Source organism: Corvus brachyrhynchos, unplaced genomic scaffold (genome assembly GCF_000691975.1).
Source record: "Corvus brachyrhynchos isolate BGI_N302 unplaced genomic scaffold, ASM69197v1 scaffold32, whole genome shotgun sequence".
In the NCBI taxonomy this organism is placed as follows: Eukaryota; Metazoa; Chordata; class Aves; order Passeriformes; family Corvidae; genus Corvus; species Corvus brachyrhynchos.
This window is the reverse complement of record NW_008237919.1, coordinates 6,869,783-6,884,881: the sequence shown is the minus strand read 5'-3', so window position 1 is coordinate 6,884,881 and position 15,099 is coordinate 6,869,783. Positions and strand designations below refer to the sequence as shown.

The 15,099-nt window shown below is 38.6% G+C and overlaps 1 long non-coding RNA gene across 11 annotated transcripts in view; it reads right to left on the bottom strand.

Annotated features, from left to right (window-relative positions):
- LOC108446476 overlaps positions 1 to 11,723 on the bottom strand; it is a 74,509-nt gene extending 62,786 nt beyond the window's left edge. For 4 of the 11 annotated variants that reach the window (XR_001861662.1, XR_001861661.1, XR_001861664.1 and 1 more), the window contains exon 1: positions 9,640 to 9,821. This is a non-coding gene — a long non-coding RNA (uncharacterized LOC108446476). Of the gene's footprint in view, positions 1 to 8,155; positions 8,217 to 9,639; positions 9,822 to 11,637 lie in introns of those variants that run through there. The other 7 variants (XR_001861660.1, XR_001861669.1, XR_001861659.1 and 4 more) reach the window with 5 other exon arrangements.
- Between the last annotated feature and the right edge of the window lie 3,376 nt (positions 11,724 to 15,099).

The window sequence follows — 15,099 nt, the reverse complement described above, 5'->3', positions numbered from 1 at the left end:
GAATAATTGCAGCTTCTGAAAAAACACTAGAGCAGTCCCTGTTTTGCAAAAGCACCTTTTTTGACTGTTGTCAGGCCTTGCGCCCTCTCTGCTTTGCCCACATTTCTCTGCCCAGTGTAAACTGTCCTTGCAAGGAGTGAGCCCTCCCATGATAGGCTCCATGGCAGCAGGGGGCTTGATCCCTGTGTTTGAGTGCAAGTGGGTTCCTGACCTCTGCAGAGCTTCTCTATGGAAGCTGAACATCAAAAAGTTTTTGCGCTCTGTCCAAAAGGATTTTATATCCATCAGACTTCCACTGAGAAAATGTATTTGCCAATTATTATATGGAAGATCGACTTAAAAAAAAATTTTGGAAGGTTTTATAATTGCAAAAAACTGGCTGAGTATTCACCTTTGTCCAGGACGGAAAAAATAATTAGGAAACTGACTTCCTAGATTTCATCTGATACCTCACAAACACAGAAGCAGAAAGGTGAGCATATATCCAAGACAGCCTAACTGTTTGCAGAGTTGTGTTGGGACCTGGCTCGAAAGAGATGAGCTTGGGACCTCCACAGAAGTCCCCTCCACCCAATGCACACAACAGTCTCAGCATCAACACAAGCATAAGGGCACGAACAACTCAAAGACAGCAGAAACACTTGAGTCCATCGCTGCTGACAGGGAAAAAGGCTGTGCCATAAAACACCTCAGCTGGACTGATCTACAGCCTGAACTGGAAAGACCAAGGGGGAAAAGGTTGTGCAGGAACAGCAAGAAATGAGATGTCCCACCCCAACTCTCCTATGAGCATTTGTTTCAAAGAACAGCTGTTTTCTATAAAGCTGACTTGGAAATTGGTATCTTCCTACTTCTGAGAGAATTCATTCACTTTATCTTTTTACTGGCAAAAGTACTGTTGTTTCTTTACATTCCTGCCAGCCCTGCAGAGCCACCTCAGCACCGAGGAGGTGAACCAGAGTCTATTTTGGCATAAAGCAGAAAGGACACAGCTTGATCTCAAGATCCCAGGGTGAATTTTCAGTGCTGGCAGTCAAGAAAGTCAAGGTTTTATTTGTAAATTAAAAGAGGGGTCAACAGGAAAGTCATTGGAGAAAAAAAAGAAAAAAGCCAATATGGAACCCTACCATGCCATTTATAGTCTCTTTATAGATGAGACCATAGTTTGCGGAATGTAATTTGAGTTATAAATAATATTATTGTTTGTTTCAGCCAAAAAGCTGTAGCTCATTCAATTAAGAGAATGGATGTGTTTGTGTTGTGTCACTCATTATTTCTTTGTAAAATATATCTGTAATGATAATCTATGGAAATGTTCTTGGAGTGGTAAGGAAAAGGATAATAAAAGAACTTACACAGACATTTTCCAGTAAGAAAAATACCTGGGGATTATTTTATCTCTTTATTCCCTTAAATCAAATAGCTGCAAGCAAACAAACAAAAAAATCCTATGCCAAAAAAAAAAAAAACCAAACCAAACCACACAACAAAAACCAAACAAATTTTAAAGAAAAAATAAATAAGGGAAGAAATGTGAATTGGCAGATTTGATTATGGAGTTCAATGTTAAAAAGGGACCATTTGTATCAATAAATCTGGGAGAGAGGCTTAGTCATTTTCTAAATCTCCTCAGCACCCAGCGTGTCCCATTCCCTTGGGTGGTGTGAGGTGCACACTCAGCAGTGAGCCACACAATGTTGTATCAATCCGTAACGCTCGCTTGTTTCAAGCACCATTGATGAGGAATTACTATATGATGTCAAACAGAAATGTTCACTGAGAAAGAGAAAGAAACATTCTTTTTCAAATATTACAATTGTAAGCACTATGCAAAAACACAGATACAGCAAGAAATAAGTCATGTTGTCCAGAAATCTGAGATGGCAATAGCAAAAGATTCATGGTATTTCTCCGAGCCATGTAATGCTGACATTTCATTTTTATAAAACTGATGATTTTTCTTCCCATTAAAAAAATTAATAAATTCAATTTTAAGAAAAATAAAACATTAAGCACTATAAAACAATAATTTTAGCATCAGGTTGCAATATGTGGAATAGGTTGCTTCCACCAGGATTAAGGCAGGTGGGGGAAAAGTCAAGACAAAATACATTCCTGTGAGGGAAGGATAATGAGGGGAGGGGATGTGATTTTATTTTTAATGAATGGGTTCACCCAGCGAATATCTACAGCAACATGTATAGCAGAAAGTCCTGAACTATTTCCACAGCTCCATAAGTGGCTGTTGTTTTGTACAGCAAAAAAAGGCAGTGTGTGGGAGACAGACAGGGCTCTCCCCAGTGGAGCCTGGTCTGTCCTGGTGCCAAAGGCCATTTTCAATAAATAGAAAGAGTTATAAATAGAAACTCTGTTGAATACAGGATGTCAAAGGCAGCTGAACGTGATGCTGGGCACATCACACCCCTGACTGTCACTAGTTTCAGAAAATGGTATACCTTGGTCATGCTTGTTTGGAGAGCCATGTAGGCAGACATTTGACATATTTTGATAAAGTTTGTGAAGGGTTTAGTGATCTGGATTTGCAATAGCAAGTACAAGTGTGGTTATATCCCTGTGATAGTTAATCACAAGGGTCTCAAGCTAATATAAGAAACTCAATGCTGTGGTGACGAGGCTATTTCCATCACTTAAACTGAAGTGTGTAAACCTGGGTCATAAGAAGTAATCTAGAATGTTACTGTTTTATAATAAACATATTTTGGCCATATTATTATTATCATTTCAGTCACCTGAGGACCACAACCAGCAATTCCTCATTTCGGGAGCTCATAAACTTGTGGTGAATGTATCTTGAATCAATCAGCCAGGCAAAAAACCAACCAAACAACCAACCACAAACAAGCCAAAAAAAGAAAACCTAAGAGGAGTAGAGATGTCAAGAAGCCACAGCAGAGCTCAAATACCCTGTGACAATCTCTGCCACCACAGAGTCACAATTAACATTATCCCTAAGATGAGCAAAGGGACAGTCAAAACTGAGCACAGTGAGAAGCTTAAAGAAAGTTTTGAATGATAACAAAGGTGGAAATTGTCACACAATTTCTCAGGCAGGCATTTTGTGGCAGGGTTTCACCAGTGCTGATTGAACCACCCCTTCTCACCTGAGCAGCTGCATATTTTGCACCAATAGGTAGCCATGGCAAGGGGAAAAAAATAACCTGAGATGAAATATAGCTCCTTGCACAACTTGTCTGGGAGGAGGCCACCAGTCCTGGTGGAAGTCTAAGCGGAACACCTCTCCCAGGCCCTGGGCCACTCAGCCTGAGCTCCCACCAGGATCACAAGGCACCACCACAGGGCCAGAGCGGGAGCTCCACCAAGCAGCACTCAGACTCATGGGAAAGGTGAGCCCTTGAACCCCATCATAGCCAGGGTTACCTGGGACCAGGGCATGTCCCCAGTGCACAGAAACACCAGGGAACAACCATTCAGTCACTGAACATCATCCCTTACCCCAAGTATAAATAACCTTCCATGAAAAAATATAGTAAACTAATGGGGAAAGGGTGTTGTAATAAAAATAAGTTGCATACGAGGGGATACATTTTATCAGTAGATTTTTAAACAGATTTTTAAACATCTTCAAAGAACAAACTTTTTAGTTTGTAAGAACAAAAACCATTTCCTTCTGATAAAATGTAGACATGCTGATTGACGATGAGGTTTTTGGGCTGAATAAAATGAGTTGAGGTTTTAACTAAACCTCTGCCTCTGCTACCAAAAATATCCAAAATTTATTTGGGTTTTTTTTCACTTCTACAGCACAGAGACAAAACCTTGAACAGTGATGAAAGAATGTGGCAGAAATTTATTTTATGTGACAGAACAGAATACTTGTTGTCTTCTTTATCAGTCACCTCAGGCAATGTGAGAAAATGGGTGCTCCCCATCTACAAGTGAAATCTGGGAAGAGACAATAAGGGTGTTTAATACGAAGAAAAAATCCAAAGCAATATCATAACTTAGTTCTCCTTGCAGGAGTAAATGCTGACATGAATTGTTGAGTAAAGTAAAAGAAAGATACAGCAGAAAAATCTTAATTTCAGGAGGTATAGCAACCCACTGGAAATCATTAGGATCTCACCTTAGGCACTACCTAAGTGGTTGGTTTGAAGTTGAAAGTGAAAACAAGTAAAAAAAAAAAAAAAACAAAACAAGCAGTAACTTTGTACATACAAAGACAGGTTTTTTATGCAAAACAAGAAAAGCCAACCTGAATAAAGATAAATTGAAGGGAAATATATTAGCTGATAAAATTCAAGATGCAGAGGGACAGTGAACAGGAAACAGTAAAATATCTAAAAGTGGGGGAAAAGACTGTTTAGAAGAAAACCTATTTCCAACTTTAACTGTATTCACAAAACTCTGCTGAATATCTTATGGTGAACATTGCTATTATTGCAAGATCTCAAAACATCAGCAGGAGGTGGCCTAAAAAGGACAGGTGAGCTTCCTGGATTACTAGGGAGTGTAAGGATTCACAGTGATATTTAGGAGGAGCTCAATAGCATGTTTGTCACTATTTTTGCTACAGTGAATTGGGGAGTTATCTAAACTTATATTTTGAGCCAAAAACCATTACACAATGAAAATACCATCCAGTAATACATTAATTGACAGAGCATCAAGTTATGCTGCTTTTTTTTATGCTGTAGGGCAAAGTATTTTTGAAAGACAATTTGGAATTGATAGATGTTTACCTCATACTCATGTGTATTTCTTCAGAAACATTTGCCGTATCTTAGAAGCAGCATATCTGCAATGTGATGCAGGGGTTGCTATGGTGAGTTCACATCTCTTATTTAATCCTGTACCTGAGTAAATACACATTGTAACAACCTCTGTTGAAGGTGCTATTAGTAAAGTTATGTCAGCATTTCTATGAAAAATACTTGTTTTCCTGTTATGATTTGGCCAAAAAGCAAAGAAAACTATTCCTAAACCAAATCCACAGAAGCCCTTTGTACTCTTCCAGTGTATTTTTAGCACAGCATCAATACCTTTCTGAAGTCTTCAGTCATAAAAATCAAAGTAAAAAATCAATGCATTTGTTTCTATTCTTTAGTAGTTAGTAATTTTGATTACAGTTATGGGATTTATCATTTAGAAAAATCTTTAGGAAAATTTGGGGGTTAGTTTTCATTTCACTGTTCCAGCTGGTACCAGTGGTCATTCAGTCAGGCATTAATTGCAGCACTTGTTTTACAGCCCGTCTGTACTGCCAGAATCACGTAAAGACACTTCTGTACAAAGGAGAACCAGGTCCTTAGTTCTTGTATTTAATGATTCAATTTAACTAAATGGCATCAGAAGTGTAACTTGTAGACTCCAGTGCAATCTTTTTGAGCAATTATTTGAGTCACTTTCCAGCCTAACATTTAAGCAATGAGTGCTTAGTTGGAAATAATTGAATACTTTTATCTTTTTGGCACCTATTTACTGTCATAATCTTTTACTTTGAAAAAGAATGAGTAAGTCTGTGAGAATATTTTTCTCCATGAGCTACCCTGTGTATGTCAGGGCAATTCTTGTATACATTTTTAGGTTTATCTGATTAAATGTTTTCCTTTCATGGTCATTTTTTAACAAACTTTTGTGGGAAATGTCTACATTTGACAAAATCCCTTAAAACAGATAACAGTATTTTTGAAGCAAAAGTGCTATAAAAATATTTCTAAACACATATATGTTAACTCAAAAAGTAAGTTTTAAGGACCTGGGAAAGTCAAAATTTAGCATAAAAAACCAAGTAAGTTTATCCAACTTGCCCATAAGGTCTGATTATTATACTGGGAATTGCATGTGTGCTTTCATGTTGACCTTGTGAAGACTATACTTTTAAGTGAAATGATCTCTTCTGTGCTTCATGTCAGCCAGTAAGAGTGGATGGTCATTTCTGAAGTGGATGAATAGTGTGGATGAACAAAAAAGTCTTCCTCAAAAGTCAAGAAGAACATGTTTGGATGGAGAAACTCAAACAGATCATGAATGTACATCATTAGCTGGTAATGAGAAGGAAAGGCTATCTTTTGAGAATTTATTCCAATAGTCAGAACGAGAGATGTGTAATAGGTTTCAGATGTTGCCCTGGCATAAACTATAGAAGCTGGGTCTTTTACACAGCTTAAATTAGGGCTCTTCATGTTAAATGGAATCACTGATATTGTTGAAATAATGTTGATGGTGTCTTGGGGAGTGGCTCCAAGTTTTAAGTGCTACAGGATTTGGATGTTACTGCCCAACTTGTTGCTCAGTTTCTGAATAGGATAGCCCTCAAGCTCTCCAAATCAAATATTACAGCACTACAAGTTGAGAAATGTCTTTTCAATCTTCTGCTGTAAGGCCTTCATTCCAAAAACAAGCCAGTATCTGACATTGCAGTATTAGGGTCAAAAGCAGCAGCAGCAACACTAAAAGTTGTAGGAAGTACTGTCCAATAACGTAAACAAAGGAACAGTAGAACATAATGAATTTTACTTGTCTTGTGGCATCTGCCTATGAGTAGAACATGACTAAGGCACCAGCCTACCCACATTTCAAAAGAATTATCGCTATGAAGACTAGTAATTAATCTTTTTTCTTTTATTAGGATGCTGTATTCATATTTTCCATACCAGTTATTTTCAGTTGTATTAATCAAAGTACAAAGAAATCCTTCTAAGACAATCAGTCAGCATGTTGTTTGTTTCTCTATCTCTTTCCTTCACTTGTGCATAAAAGAACTGGAGCAAAGGACGACTGGAAGGAATGAAATAAGTTCTACATTTAAGGATCTCCATTGGAAAATTCTCAGACCTCAAAGGTGAATGTATTATCATGTATTATCAGCAGGGTAAAGCCTGGTAGCTCTGTCCATCTCATGTGTGATAAGACAAAAAAGAGTTTTTCAAATAAACAGATCCCAGAAAACAGCATCTGAGCTGTCTTGAAAAATCCAAGAGAAAATGGCATGGTTCACCAGAGCAATGTGTTAAGAGCCACCTCCCACCATCCCTTAGGCGCCCAGTGTGTACATGCTGAAACAGTTGACACCTCTGGCTTCCTTATGGGCATTACCTTTAGAATACACTCAAAATATAACCTTGAGATGATAAACGTAGAGAATAAAAGACATGGAAGAGATTTAAAAAATCTTGGTCCATGGTTAAAAATTCGTACCAGCATATAGCATTTTTTGTGTGTGTCACTTTTCTGAGCCACAATAGATTAAAGTTATCAATACATATCTATTGCTTTGGCTTAGTGGTAAATCCAGAACTTCTTAGTGACAGTCATTGGTGGCTAAAACTTCTTGATGTTAACTTCTTCATTCTTATGACAGAAAATTTCAGGTAAAGTTAGAAACACCATGTTGTGTTTTTCTTTACCAAAAGTCCTATGGAACACCAGTGAACCACAGATTCCAGACCTTGAAAGTCATGCAACAGACTCTCTTGATGCACAATTTGACATGATTTTCATCTACTGCTATGAACTATTAGCACCAGAAAGCAAAAAAATCAAAACTACAGTACAAAGACTTTCATCATTATCCACATGCGTAAAGTACAGAGAAGGGAAAAATTCATCATCTTGTTAATATTTTGAATTTCACTTTCATATCATGGAAAGCAAAACTTTCTGTAAAATAACAGGCAATAAATCATATCATGATAAAGAGTTCAGAGTTTGAAGGAAGAAATAAAAAATATAAGATTTATGTGATTAAGAAACATATAAAAAAATTCAACTATCCAATTAAAAGATGAATGCTCATGCAGCATATTAGCCAATCAACAAATTCTACAAACACTAACTGATTTTCATAAAATCATTGTGAAATAGGGAGAAAATTATTGTCACACTTTCCTTCTCATCAGAACTGAATATTAGGTCTCAAAACATGTCTCACATCACTACCATTGAGTCTTGCAAATAGTAGTAGTAATAGTCAAGGTCACCATCTGGTCTTGATGATTCAGTTCGGATTTCACAGCCACCATGGACAGTTTCTCTATACACTATTAAACCATCATTTTGCTTCAAGGCAAGGTTTTCTTCAAAGCAAACAGAAAATTTCAAAACATTGCAACAAAAGGTATAACATGTTCTTGCTTTCCTAGAAATCTAAAAATTATCTTAACTTACAAAGTACCTGTGATTCCTAATACAGCTTGTTTTCTCCTTTTTTTCTTTAATTTATCCAGAAACTAGATCTGAAAATTTAAAAGTCATTTTTCAGACATTAGTGTTAAAGCCATTGCAGGGGACGAGAAAAAATGGGGTAAGTTAGCCAGAACCAGAAAATTCCACAATGAAACCAAAGATTGACATCTAAGGAATAAACCTGTGTTCCTCAAGCTCACCACAAGTCTTGTTAGGACACATGGTTTTACCCTTCTGCTTTTAAGGCAGATTAGTGGGTAATGTTCTGATTATTGAAACTGAGAGAAGCAAAATTGCTGGATGCCGCAGGAATATGATGTTTTAGTATATTTTCTTTTTACAGTGAAAAAATTAGGGAATGACTAGGCTACTCAGAGAGATCTTTGCCAGTAATAAGACTTTAGTCTGAATAAATATCTCAGGATTCAGCCCATGTTTCTACTTTATGGTTTACTTCCTACTAATTCCAAAGCAAGTGAAAACACAGAGCAAACAAAAGAGTAACTAGCTGACAGACATTTTTAGTTTTGTTTGAAATAGGTGTCACAGTACTACACATATCTTAAAAGCATGACTCATCTTGTACCTTTTTGTTTCTATTTTACTGTGGAAAATATCATTCCTACACTTCCTACTTTTGTGTCACTTAGTGTACCGTTAGATCAGATCTTTCTCCATGCGAGAGTGAAGTTTGTCATGAGCATAAATGCTGCCCACAGGAGTAGAAGGAACATTGAGCCAAGTCCTTTCTGACCATTTACACCATCGGCCTGTGGTGGAGGAAAAGATGAGTGACACCACCTCAGACATCATTACCGATTCCTTTGGGTTTGGAGCTATAATGGTTGCAGAAACAGTTCTAAGAGAGAAGGAGCACTTTAGAAATTTCTTCTGCCAATTAAAGTTTTTCACGGGGTGGAGAGATTCCCAGCCAGACAATGGCAGAGGAAAGGCTAAAACAGAGTCCAGGAAGAAAGTGTAAAGTATGACTGGCTCAGGAGGCATAAATTTTCCACTCTAGGTGAAAGCATCAAACTTAGCACAGAACTGGGGCATTTGAAAAATCTCTGTTATCACTGTTCCTATCCAGGATGCTGCATGAAACTTTGTGATAGCTAGTCGAGCTGCACTCATCATAAAACCCATGTTATAATTCTCAGTTTTTTACAGCTTAGCATAAATCAGAACCAGATCTGAAACACATCGTATAGCTTGAATTGGAGTTACAGTCTCAATACAAGAAATACTTGTTTCCTCTTGCCAAAGTGGTGAAGCTTGAGTAGATCTTTAACATCAAGCCAAATATGGACAAGAAGGAGGTCTATACACAAACACTTCTGGAAATAGAAATACATTCATTTTCAAATAGAAATATCACTGAGCAGTACACACAGACATTGCATCTGTACAGGAAATGGACATTTCCCACCTTCATAATTAGATAGGACTATAGAAAGTAAATTTCTCACTTACCACATAGCAGTACTTGCAATAACAAAACAAATTTTATCTTCTGAGTCTCCTTATTTTGCTGGAATGGAGGTGGGGAAAAATCCAGCTCAGTTCATCAACATGTTTAAATAGTGTCTTTCAGAAAGGATTCAGAAGCAAATATGTACCGTTGCACTGGGCAGCTGCTCTTGCGGATTTCCAGTTAAACAAACATCTATTGCAAGGTATGTCTCGTAAAGAGGTTGTATTCTCTAGGCTTTTTCTAGGGTCATGGTCATCACCAGGGAATTGTGGTTTTCAGATTTATGAAATTACTAGTTGGTATTTGTGCACATTTGCAAAATAGTATAATGAACAATAGTGGTGTATGAATATGCAGCACACGTAAGCAGAACATTAATTTCCTGTGAGAATTGTTTTCCAGATTTTACTTCAAACTCTACTTAACAGAGTCAAGCAGAGTAAGCAAAAAAATCTCACACCATGTTAAACATTTTTAGCATTTGAGGGGAAAAAAAGAAATGGAAACTAAGGGTGACAAAATAAATATACAATATAGCTCTGTTTTAGCAATACCTGTATATTTAATTTCTGATTACTTTCTACAGGCAAGAGCAGAGTAAGGAAGGATGAGTCTTTGCAGGAATGGTGCCTGCTCATTGCACTGTGCTCACAATCTTTCCTGCCATGTTCATTCAATCTGTTGAGCCAGGAAAAAGCTTTACTAATATGATTTGATTAAAAGAAATATTAATTGTGTACTGGAAGTCAAGAGCCACCTTTAGTAGTTTGGGGTTTTCGTTTAAAAAAAAAAGCTAATATACTACCAGATTTTTCTCATTAAGCACCATTTTAGCAAGCATGGTAAATACATTTGTTTTCAACTTCAGAAGGACAAAGTTCTCCAATTTAGAGATCTTTTCTGAGTGCTTCTACAACTGTACAGAATTACAAGGTCTCAGCTACTGCCAAGCCTCTGTACTCACTTCTGAGTTAGTGCTCAAAGTGGAGTGAAGTGTCTGGCTTCTTGTCTGATTTTTAGCAGCTGTGTTTGAATTCAAAGTTTGATGTACAATTATCTCACTTTGACAGAAGCTTGATTACTTGGACTATGAAAAGGTTATTTATGCTGTTTTGTGATAAACAGGTTTTTTTTCATCACAGGTTTTGGCATTAACCCTACTATTTTTTTAATTAAACCAAAAATATTAGGTGCTTTTGCCTTAGTGTCTAGTTACCTATTGGATTTTCTCATTTCAACGAAGTTTTAGCACAGGTAAAATACAAAATCAAATTTTCTCCAAGAGTTCTAGTGAGCAAGGACTTTGATAAACTCTGTTAATTTAGGATTAAAGAGAGAACTAAAAGCCAGAAGTAAAGGCCCTTTGATAGCAGTAGGGGATGAGTAATGTAAAATGTTCTTGCTGTGGACTAATCAGAGTGTAATTGCTAAAGGAACCAATCTTTCATTAATTGCAAAGGCAGTAAACTCAATCAGTCACAGTGTCAAAATATTGCAGTTCAGTTGAAGAATTTTATTGAACTAATTGATTTAATTGTTTTAAGTAATGCCATTATAAGAGTCATTATTAAGAAATATTATTCTCAATATAATTTTCTGAAACATAAAAACTTTTTACGAGGCAAGTGATTTTCATTTCAAAAAAAGATGAGACAATGGTTTTGATTTAAAAGAGCATCTTGACTAGGCTATGTTTCATTAGAAATTACCAGTACTTGATTTTGGATGTCATAGATAATGTAAAGCACTTTGTAACTAAGGGGTTCTTTAGGTACATTTAGCCTAGCTTAAACAGGTCTGATAGCTTTTTCTGAGTCAGAAAGTTTGTTTCATCTAATCTGCCTAATCCAGATATAATGGGCCAGGGATGTCTGCCTTGTGCTTTTGCACACCCTCCCTCCATTCCTGTTTAGCCATGAGGGGACACTGTTCAAGTGCTGTACTTTTCTTGCTAGTTCCAGAATTCATTTAAACTGTAATAACCAGTCCTGGCTTACCTTCCAGTCCCCTGCCTGCTTATTGCCATTTGCATCTCTCTCTCCCATCTGCCACAGGGTCATGCAGCCACACTGTGAGTGGGAACAGGACAACACTCTGGGTTAAAACTAACCCTCTCTTTTTTTTTCCCCTCCCATATGTATTTATGACTATTTGCAGTCACTGGGGAAGCAAGGAGAGTGAAAACACTGATTGGGTCAGTGGGAAGTTGGCACTGCCTCTTTTAGCATCAGCATTTGCTTATGTTGACTTAAGGGAGTTGTGGAACTACAGAATTAGCATCACTCCTATGAGGCTCAAACCCAGCTGGGATCTGTGGAGCAAGAAACAGGAACCCAGATACGTCAGCCACTGGTTCCCTTCCTCTCCCAACAGCGTTTGGGCTGAATGAAAAATTCATCTCATTGACACCAGTTGTGATGCAATATCTCTCAAATTCAAAACCAGAGGGAGAGTGCTGTATGTAACCCTACACAGACTGCAAATGCAGGATCCTGGCTGTATCTGTGTAATCTTTCTGGGTCTGTGACAGTGACAATAAATATTGACATCATTGCAAAGGCAAGCAAACTGTTTGGGAGTTTTTCATGCAACCATGAACCTTTCGCATGTTTCTAGCAATATCCCTTTGGTTATTGAGTCACAGAAAATCCTGATGACGTAAGTTTTTTAGGGCAAGGTAATATAACTTCTTAGATCAAACTGCAGAAATCAGGAGGAAACGATCACATTTCTAGATGTCCAAAGGTAGAGCTTGTTAGTCTTTCAGAAGTGGTACAAAATCAAGGGGGTAGCAACAGTGACTGAGTTCTCATGAGATTACTTTCTTTGACTTTTGTGTTCAGAATGTCACTTGACAGGCTTCCTTCCATCAAATTGTGGAGTCAGTGTAGCTCAGGGGTCCAAAAGGCTTTGGCCAAAATGCCTTGAAAGCCTCTTGGTCAAAGTTATGCAGAAACTCACTGCAGCTGCAACATGAAAATAGGGTTCTCATTACTGTTGCTTTATCACTGTTATTTTTAGCTATTACATATATATCTCCTGGGGCTTTTCATCTCAATCAAACACTATAATGCTAACAACCATACAGGCAGGTAGTACATGACTCTTTCTAATTCACATTTTTTTAGGAATGAATCGAGTTAAAACTCAGGAAATCTTAGGACTGGAATTCACGAAGGCACTTCCCCATGAAAGGCCTCTCAGGATTAGGTGTGGTAGTGAGAAGGAGAGGACACTGCTGGGTCAGATACAGGCCACCACCACATGAGGCTGCTAAACTCGGTGGTTCAGTGGCTTGATCAGAGGGGGCAAAGCCTCGCAGAATTCTCTCAATTTGGTCAGTGCAAAAGTATGTTTTGCATAAGGTAGCAGGAGGGATATAAAAACATGACAGTGTAATAAACATGTTTCAGCTAGTATAATAAATAGAATTCAGAGCCTTCAGAGCTGAGCCAGATCTCTCTTTCAAAAGAGGAAAAGTGCATAGCCAGGCATTGTCTCATGACAAATGATAATAATGAGCAATAACAATAACATGAATCATAGTTATAAGTCATCTGGTGATTTTATTTTTTTTTTTACAAACTATAACGCATTATAGAAAGCCACTACCATGGGGTACAGTATACTATCAAGACAAGTATGTGGAACTGATAGAGACAAAGTTTTTCTAGCTATGAAGTTTCAAAAGAAAAAATTGTAGGAACAAGAATGTCACGTAGAGTGTCTTTAACCCTTTTTGCATCATCTTTTGTTTCATGTGGCTTTTTTACATCATTAAATAGCTGATAAATGGCAGACAGCTTTTCCTGAGGACTTTGCATGCTCCTCTGCTGCTTAGCCTTGAATGTACTTATCCCTGTGATGTCCAAGTGAAACAGGGATGTATACTGCATTCCCAGTTTTGCAGACTGAGTACTGTGGAGCAGAGAGTGGATTAGATTCACCAAGGACATTGCAACACCTGATTCTGAGCTGTTGTGATTTTACATGAAAGGTATGTTTCAGACAGACATGCATCAGCACTACCCATGCTCAAAGTCAGTCCAGCCCATGGAACCCTTAGGAGTGCAACAGAGGAGAACTGAAGCTTTGTTAGGCTGTCACATCTCATATCAGTAGGTGTGTTTTTGGTGTCTTTTGAACAGACTGGGCAGATTGAACAGTGAAGAAACTGACTTTACAGAGCCTGAGTTGCCCAGGTGCTGAGCTGTGTAGCCCTGCCCAAGCAGTGGCCATGCCAGACAAGACACTCTCTCCCCAGGGAAAATGTCAGTGCCTAGCACATTGGTGTGTGAGCACTTACTGCCACTCTGGTGGCTAACCTCTCCATGAAATGTTGCCTTAGAGGTGTGCTCAATAAGGAGGAAAAGTCTGCAGCAGAACCAGGAATGAAGTTTTTTTGCCCTGGACTAACTGCAGGACACCCGGGGAGCGCCCTGGGAATGCAGCATATCCCTTGCACTGCCAGAAGAGTGTCATGGACTCAGAATCTGCTGGGCCAGAAATGTATCAGTTTCACCTCTCTTTCATTGGTTTTAATAAATGGGAAATTGTAAGGTGACAACACCCATATGTCTCCAAAGACGTGCTTTTACCCTTGTGTGAAGATCAACCTTTTTAAGAATGATACCTCATTGTGACTGCTTCTAAAGAGCTGACTCTGCTTTCAGGGTCTGAGAAATGTTAAGTGGTGCGAAGAATTATATACTGTTCAGACAGCACAAATAGCAATATTGGTCTCCCACAAAGTCTGCTACTGAAAGGGGAATCTGATTGTTTTCTCAGGCTGGTTTTAATCACATCTAGTTTACACAAACATCTTGTTACTTTTATAAACAGTATTATAGTCATAGACCCTATATATTACTTGTGCCTCTCTGCTTCCAAGAAGAGCCTGTCTCTCTCTTCTCATACTCCCATTAGGTAGCTGTAGACAGCAGTAACATCCCTACTTATCCTTGTTTTCTGCAGGCTAACTCCTTCAACCTTTCCTTGTATGCCTTGCACTCCACCACCATTTTGTTTTACTCCTTCCTAGGCAAGCAAAACTCAAAATTGCCTGATGGAGGAGAATAATTTCTTCCACACTGTCACGTTCCACTGTGGGGAACTACATAGAGTTCTGTTAAAAATGCATGGTCGGGAACGAAACGAAGCTGAAACGAGGCAAACGTTGTTATCTGAGAACCATTTATTTGCAACGAAAACGAGAAGGAAAAGGAGTTCCCCGAGGAAAAGACGGCTAGAAGAGACGGGAAATAGGAAAATGGAAAAGGACTGGGGGAGAGGAGACAGAGAGAAGAACAGAGCGTTCCCCCCAGCAGGGCAGGGCGGTGCTGTCGGTGTCCAGGCGGGGCTGGGGGCTGTGCCGCTGCCTGCCCGCGGCCGGGCCCGCTCTGACCGAGCCTGCGCGGCGCCCGGCGGGCGCGGCTCTCAGCGCCACGGCCCCGGGCCCG